We start from the raw sequence: 9,025 nt of genomic DNA, 5'->3' as shown, positions 1-9,025 counted from the left end.
GCGTTTCATTGCTTTCTAATTCAAAACAGGGTGATTAACACTGCCTGTCACGTGACGTGCTATAGGCCTAGATATTCATATCAGATTAAAAATAGTACAATTAGTTCCAAAGTTGTATTTGTAGTAGAAGCACAGTAAAAACAACACTTACCATGCTTTTACCACAGTAACATTAGTTTTACTGTGATAAGTGTAGTAAAAAGACAGTAATCACAAAACTTACCATGCTTTTACCACACTATTTGTAGTTTTAATGTGGTACTTATTGTAAATGCACAGTAACCACAACACTTACCATGCTTTCACCACAGTAACCTTAGTTTTACTGTGATTGGTTTAGTAAGGACAGTAATCACAAAACTTACCATGCTTTTACCTCAGTATTGACAGTTTTAAAGTGATATTTGTTGTAAATGCATATTAACCACAACACTTGCCATGCTTGTAAGGCTTTATAATGTAACATCCAATATTTGTAAGGTAAATCAGTACTTTTCCCTTTAAATAATCCTATATATTATACATAATGATATTTTCTTTTCTCTTTTTTCAGCTGAAAAGACCAAAAGGGCCTTTCGGACTCAGTCATTCCATTATTGTTTGAGGAGAAGTAAACGGAGAAGACGGACAGCTGCAAAGGCAAATATTCGCAATGGTATGTATGTGTTGGTTTTAACCCTAAATCAAACATTTTATCAAGCATTTGTTGTTTCTTAAAACTTTTCTCACAAAACCCATAGCCCAATCAGTACAAACATAGTCTGAAAGTCTTAATAATTCACAAGATTTAACAAGTTGTCAAATTCGTACGATACTCGTACATATTTGTATACTCGTACACAATCCTGCAGCTTTTACTCCTAGTGCTGTCATTGGCTACTGCCTCAATTCTTGTACATATTTATCGCGATATTTGTAAATCAGTTGCGCCACTTCTTGGAAAGTTGTCGGATGTCACACACACTGTCAGAAAGTTTATATTAATTGCAAATTGGTCTCCGTCTGTTTATGTTCCAGTGATACATGATGTCTCTCCACACCTCATAACCTACCTCTGTTTGCAAGAGTGGAAAAGCTTATCTGACTTGTCACATGACATCAGATACTCGATTATTTATATATAACTGTCCCGTTTGCATGTATATCATTTTCATGATTATTGCTTGCTATTAAAGACATACTTTTATTCATAGAAATGCCCACATATCAGTGAACTTATTACATAAAAATGCTTTTAACATTTAATTATGCAACACTTTTTACAGAAAACATATCCTACAGTTATAAACTGACTATTTGCAAGTAATGTATTAAAATGACCTTCCTTTCTGTTTTGCAGGATTACTTAGTCCTTTTTTTTTAAAGCTCTACCAATATCAAACTCAACAGCTCTTTTAAGAGCCAACCATTACAAGAGCTACTAATGAGTCGCAGCGAATCTTGCCGTGATCAGCCCTTCCCAGGTGAAGTTTCTAGAATATTGCAATCAGTATTTACTCATCAAATGTTCTCTCCTGAATCATATGGTAAATTAACTTATTTATAACTGTCTTAATTTGTGTTTCAAGAACAATAGTAATTGCACATAGAGTAAGTCGAGACTATCTTGTTTTACAGCAGAGAAGGAAGACCAGTCCTTATATCAACGCAAGCTAATCGAATAAGTCCTTTGTTTCGGGTGAGGAAGGAACATCTGATGCCCAAAGAAGGCAGAAAAGTGCACGAGTCCATTGGTATGTCTTGTATTGAAACAATGCTGTAATATGTAGTACACAATTTGATGTTGACAATTTTACATTGTACAGGTTATCACTTGGTTTTTGACCAAGTGAAGCTCTTGAAACAATTGACAGAAGATTATGTTGTCTGGAAAGAAATCAAGCATCACTGGCAAAGGCTCAAAAGAGACCATGCCTTTCTTAAAAATCTTTTAAAATATGTTGCTGTTGATATGGGTAAAACTGTTTTTGTTCAGTACTTAGCTTATTTTGTGCTGCAATATTTTATATATATATATATATATATATATATATATATATATATATATATATATATATATATATATATATATGTATATATATTTATATATGTATATGTGTATATATATATATATATATATATATATATATATATATATATATATATATATATGTATATATATTTATATATGTATATGTGTATATATATATATATATATATATATATATATATATATATATATATATATAATACTTCAATGTGTATATTATATAACGTACTGACTGCTGCTTTGTAAATTTATGTAAGGAACAGGCAACTCTGGCCCTTTGCATTCTACTTTTTGAGGTTAGTTAAGAGTTAACCTCCAACCCTAATCGAGCACATCTGAAAATTTTAACCAAAGCCTTCAGGTTTACTTCTAGACAATAGGCAGGAGGGTTTGAGGTCGGAGCTAAATGTGCAGGACAGTGGACGCTGAGGGCCAGAGTAAACCATCACTGCTTTAAATAACGCAGAACATAACATCACTTTATTTGAATGGTTTCTGTCTTTTGTTTTACTTTCAGACCAGGACTGGAGAACGCCTGACAATGGGATGTTGAGACTTCTTCCTCTGGTTGAGAAAAAGCTACTCCACATCAGTGATCACATCTTCTGTTCTTCTGTTCTTCAACTGAACAAACTGTTTAGACGAGGATGAAGAACACTAACACGATAGAGACGTACAGGGAAGAGCAAGAAACCAGTTTAGCTGTGATAATGAATCATTATTTTCCAACACAATATCAAATCTGTTTTCTGTATCATATGTGACTGAATATGATTATCTGGCACTCGTTTTGTGGCTTCAGCAGCTGTGAATGGATTCATATGATGTTAACGTGTTTTTGAAGACACATTTTTATTTATCTTGAATCTCATTTGTCTTTATGCTACTTTATCAACTTTATGCTTTGTTCTCCAATAAAGTGTTGTTTAATAAAGTATGATGACTATTGTGTATTGAAAGTGGTGTTTGGTACAGTAAATAGAAATTTTCTTTTGAGAAATTTTAATTTCTTATTTCTTTAAAAATAACTACATATAATTAATAACTTATAAATAACTAAATATAATTAATTACCATGATTCTTTTACTTGGGACATAAAAATTTAGATCTGGTTAATGATATTTGGGACAACAATGCAACAAAAGTTGCACATACTTGCATGTATGCCAGTTTCCAGTGAAATAAAAGGAAGCTATGTGAATAACAAGAGGCTGCAGTGGGCTATCTTGCTATAAATACTTAAAGCTTAATTGAAGATGATCCATGTTGATCATTCTAGTATACTCTATATAGTATACTCTATATATCACTGATGTCAGGAATATAAGCAGCAATCAGAGGGGGTGAAAAGGAAATGTTGGCACTGTTTTTTTGTTGTTTTACTGAATGGTGCATTATCCTTGTGTAATAGTAATAGTATGTGTAGATCTGTGTAGATTATACTGTCCTTCCACCCCCAGGGCCCAGCAACGGCCCCCAGAAGTGCAAACAAATGCACATTTCAAATGGCTGTAACTCAAAGTCTGATTAGTGTATCAAAGAGAAAATCGGCTGGACAACTGCTTATACTATGTTTAATAAATAATGTTGGCCACAGTTTTCAGACATATATGGAAAGCTGGCATAAAGGTTATTTTTAAAGTGCTCACAGTAAAATATCAAATTTCAGCCTGTCCCTCATATATGTCATAAAGGTTTGCACAATGAACAAATTTAGATATCCAGTTGTCCATTAAATATATTATTTATTTAACATTTATTGTTTTATTACTAAACGTTTTAAACTACATTACCCACATATCTCTGTCATTCTATCAGTGGAGCAGGAAGCATTGTTCTGTAGTTCATTGAAATGTGCAGACAAGCTTAGGGTTAGGGTTAGGATCTCGGTAAAGGAGTAATTTCTCACAACATAGAGACACTTTATAGTTAGCTTAATGTATAACTAACGTAATAATAACACCAAAACATACTTTGTAACATGAAGCGCCGTTTTATATGGGTTAAACGATTGTCCAATCACAGCGAGTTCTGCGATAAAGTCACAACCAATAACAACCCAGCTGAACAGATGCGTCACACTTACATGCCCTGGTTTATGGTAAACGATGACAGATCTCTTCTGGTTCCGGCTGCGGGGATAGATACCTTAAATATTTTATATTTAGGCTGTTAAACATGCATTCCTTCTAATTAAATTATAAAACTCATATTTAAAAACAAAAGACTCCTTTGTGTGGTTACCATCCAAAAACGAGGTCACATGATCAATGACACAAATTTGCTTAGACTGATGCATAAATAAATTTGAAAGAGAAACTTTTTTCAAAGCAATGTCCTACAGCAGGGGTAGTTTTGCAGTATTTTAATTAAAGATAATTACATGTACTAAAGTGCTTCTAACATTTACAGTGTATGTATAGTATATTAAAGGTATATCAATTATATTCAAATAAATGTAACAAAAGCACAATGAATGGACACCATTTTGAAAGCTTATTCCAATATTTAATGTCAAACTGTTTAAAGACAAATGTAGTGCCAAAACTACTGCACAACAGTATAAAAATCAGTTAATTAAAAATATCCAGATACAGGAGCAATCTATTATAGTGACACATACATTAACGTTAAAAAAATTGCTATGATGAAGTTGAATATATTTACAAACCAAGAGATGAGATTCAAGTTTGTTATGTGAACATACATTTGTTTCTTCGCTTTAAATAACAAATAGGCAAAAACATAAGCACAACATTTTACATTCTCAACTTTCATTCTATATCCTTGTGATTATTGGTCACTTTTATTGTAACTATGCAATGAATATGTCCTTTAGCAAAACACCTGATGAACACTGACACTTTTTTGATAAAGCCATTAGGCAGAAATCAAGTACAATTTATGAAGCTGAAAAGAGAAAACAAAATGCTTTAACAATATGGAAAAAGATAAATCACTATTTTCAATATTGGTTCTGCATATATCAAAGAGATCCTGAGGAGGAATGGGACTTCACATGAAGACTTTCAGAAACTGTGACAGAGCAAAGGGTGCACCTCGCTGGACACATCCTACGCATGCCCAAACAACAACACCCAAACACAGTGATGAAGTGGACACCACCAGGAGGATGCAGGAGACAGGGAAGACCAAGGAAGACATGGAGACAGATGTTTCACGAAGACCTGAAGAATGTCAGTGTCCCATGGGAAGATGTGAAGAACCTGGCCACGGATCGAATACGTTGGAGGACAGTTGTTGCCCAGCACAGGACTTGATGATGCCGTTGTGAGTTTATAACTGTAGGATATGTTTTCTGTAAAGAGTGTTGCATAATTAAATGTTAAAAGCATTTTTATGTAATAAGTTCACTGATATGTGGGCATTTCTATGAATAAAAGTATGTCTTTAATAGCAAGCAATAATCATGAAAATGATTTACATGCAAACGGGACAGTTATATATAAATAATCGAGTATCTGATGTCATGTGACAAGTCAGATAAGCTTTTCCACTCTTGCAAACAGAGGTAGGTTATGAGGTGTGGAGAGACATCATGTATCACTGGAACATAAACAGACGGAGACCAATTTGCAATTAATATAAACTTTCTGACAGTGTGTGTGACATCCGACAACTTTCCAAGAAGTGGCGCAACTGATTTACAAATATCGCGATAAATATGTACAGGAATTGAGGCAGTAGCCAATGACAGCACTAGGAGTAAAAGCTGCAGGATTGTGTACGAGTATACAAATATGTACGAGTATCGTACGAATTTGACAACTTGTTAAATCTTGTGAATTATTAAGACTTTCAGACTATGTTTGTACTGATTGGGCTATGGGTTTTGTGAGAAAAGTTAAGAAACAACAAATGCTTGATAAAATGTTTGATTTAGGGTTAAAACCAACACATACATACCATTGCGAATATTTGCCTTTGCAGCTGTCCGTCTTCTCCGTTTACTTCTCCTCAAACAATAATGGAATGACTGAGTCCGAAAGGCCCTTTTGGTCTTTTCAGCTGAAAAAAGAGAAAAGAAAATATCATTATGTATAATATATAGGATTATTTAAAGGGAAAAGTACTGATTTACCTTACAAATATTGGATGTTACATTATAAAGCCTTACAAGCATGGCAAGTGTTGTGGTTAATATGCATTTACAACAAATATCACTTTAAAACTATCAATACTGAGGTAAAAGCATGGTAAGTTTTGTGATTACTGTCCTTACTAAACCAATCACAGTAAAACTAAGGTTACTGAGGTTTAAAGCATGGTAAGTTTTGTGGTTACTGTCCTTTTACCACACCTATCACAGTAAAACTATGGTTACTGTGGTGAAAGCATGGTAAGTGTTGTGGTTACTGTGCATTTACAATAAGTACCACATTAAAACTACAAATAGTGTGGTAAAAGCATGGTAAGTTTTGTGATTACTGTCTTTTTACTACACTTATCACAGTAAAACTAATGTTACTGTGGTAAAAGCATGGTAAGTGTTGTTTTTACTGTGCTTCTACTACAAATACAACTTTGGAACTAATTGTACTATTTTTAATCTGATATGAATATCTAGGCCTATAGCACGTCACGTGACAGGCAGTGTTAATCACCCTGTTTTGAATTAGAAAGCAATGAAACGCAAAGTCTCCGTGGAGATGGCAGATATAATGGCAGATTAATATCGACAAACAGAAAAGACATGATATCACACATTAGGATAGCGTATTTAGGTATTTACTTACCAACATCTGACACACGTGAACTGATGCCAAATATCGCGATGTGTTCGGAACGAGACTTCTTCAGCGCGATTTCCTACTGATAAAATATAATTTTAGAAAATCAATAAACAGCAAAGCAAACCAGCTTCCCTGGCAATAAGACCGAAATAATAACATTAAAAAAATACATAAAAATACATAAGATCTCGTGAATAAATGTTGATTAAACAGCTTCTCTGCTGCAGCCGACAGCCAGGCAGAAAGAATCGTGATGTTATTATCACGAAAGACGCTTCTATTCCCATTGAAAATACATTAGTTTAAAAAACGTGCTGGTATTACGAAAATAACGAAATAAACGTGTCCGTGGCACGAATCAATAGATTAAATTACGTGACCATATCACGAACTGCCGTGAGATCACGTGCGTTGTTAAACTCACCGCTGAATGATCACGTGCGTTGTTAAACTCACCGCTGAACGCGCTAAACCTTTGCGGGGACTTTGATATCAGATTGCGAGGGGTTTTAAACATCAAAACCCAGTTGGAGGGCCAGATAAAAATTATCTGTGTGCTGCCATTTGACTCGCCCTGGCATAGATAATATTTTGTAGCCCAATGAGAAAAAAGGGAGTAAATAATTAAAACAAAATGAACAGCATTAGCTGCTACGTGTGAAAAGAAACCTGCTTTGGATGTATTATGTTCAGGACAAACGTAATAGCACTGCAATAGATTGGCTATATTAGGTTAAGGACCAACGTAATAGCACTGCTTATATGTTGGCATGTAACGTAATTGCGATTTGCAAAATAGTTTCCTCAGAACGTATTTCATGTGATACAGGGTTGTTCATCTCGTACAAATTATAACAAGTTAGTAATGAATAAAACTTACATTGCTGAGGCAAATGTTTGTAAAGCAATCTTGAGCTTATATGACAGGTGTTATCATCCATCCATCCATCCATCCATCCATCCATCCATCCATCCATCCATCCATGTTACATCATCGTGATGAGTGATCAGCTTAAAAAGTGTATTTCCTGAAAGATAAAGAAAATGTCACTCAATATTCCCTCAGCGAGTTTTAAAACTCCTAACAGCCTGTGATATCCATTAAAACCCTCTGCCATATTCCTGATTTTCACTGATCTCATTATATTATCATATATTAATTTTCCGTCCATCAGACCACATCAATTAAATATAGCTTTACTTTACTAACTCCAGAAATTAGAATAAGTCAGATAAAATAGATTGGGGTCAGATCTTGTAATGCGGCGTTGGGAAAAGTAACTCTGTCCGGAAAGACAAACAGAAAAACTATTTCAGAGAGTTTAGGCTGTTTAAATATGATGATATAAGTCAATAATCTTCACCTTCACGTCAATCTAACTACGACACTTACTCAAAGCCTGAATCTAACTGCACCAATCATCCGGAATGAGAAACTGCTTCATCGTTTGCTCACGAGCTCATGGGCATCAGGACGTTGAACCTCTTCACATCCATTCTGTCATTTTGATGAATGTGTGGCTTGTGGCGTATGAATTCAATTAACATATAGTACTGTATACAGCTGCCATTTCCCTGTAAACAATACATCAATATGACAGGTCCATAACACATTTCAAACACGATCAGCTTTGATAGAATCGATAGACCCTTCCCAAATATACATTATCTCACAATTCTGTACCCAAAGTGTTTGCTAAGGCAAGCAGAACTTTTACCATTGCCTATGTACATGAATGGTTTATTCCTCAAATTATGTGACATTTTGAGGTGTGCTTTTGGTTTTCTAAGCAATGTTTGACTGGCAGGCAATAAAGTGGTAGACAATATCCCATACATTTACACTGAAGGATAGAGCCGAGCCATATCTAGTAATAGCACTTTACTGTAAGGCTCCATTTATTAACATTTTTAAGTCAAAATCTAACATGAAATGCCAATGAAGCATGTGTACCATACCTAGAGATTGGCATGGTTTTATTTCAGTTAGCCTAATAGCTGGTTTGATTTGCATTGAGAGATGATCTTATGGAAAGTACTCCATGCCAATCTCTCGGTATGGTGAAGGCTATGTTATGATGTGGGACTATTTTAATTCCAAAGGCCAAGGGAACTTTATCAGGATGCATAGTATCCTGGATCCATGAAGTAACTGGCCTTTAAAAATAAAAATCTGCCTGCCTCTATGGGAATTTAACATAGGGGTGTCCAGACTTATGCACCCTGTATTTTAAAGAAGAA

The 9,025-nt window shown here is 34.5% G+C and overlaps 2 long non-coding RNA genes across 2 annotated transcripts; one reads left to right on the top strand and one right to left on the bottom strand.

The window, feature by feature from the left end:
- Positions 1 to 465: 465 nt before the first annotated feature.
- On the top strand, positions 466 to 1,698 carry LOC311286887. Its single transcript, XR_014626667.1, has 3 exons — positions 466 to 655; positions 1,340 to 1,463; positions 1,621 to 1,698. It is a non-coding gene; the product is annotated as an uncharacterized lncRNA (long non-coding RNA).
- Positions 1,699 to 4,520: 2,822 nt separating this feature from the next.
- Positions 4,521 to 6,913, bottom strand: LOC311286684. The gene is made up of 3 exons (XR_014626616.1): positions 6,788 to 6,913; positions 5,958 to 6,059; positions 4,521 to 5,349 (listed from the first exon to the last, which is right to left on the bottom strand). It is a non-coding gene; the product is annotated as an uncharacterized lncRNA (long non-coding RNA).
- Positions 6,914 to 9,025: the final 2,112 nt, after the last annotated feature.

The sequence above is a fragment of the Rutilus rutilus genome (genome assembly GCF_951802725.1).
Source record: "Rutilus rutilus genome assembly, chromosome: 2".
In the NCBI taxonomy this organism is placed as follows: Eukaryota; Metazoa; Chordata; class Actinopteri; order Cypriniformes; family Leuciscidae; genus Rutilus; species Rutilus rutilus.
The sequence above is the reverse complement of the archived record's forward strand: the minus strand, read 5'-3'. Positions and strand labels throughout refer to the sequence as shown.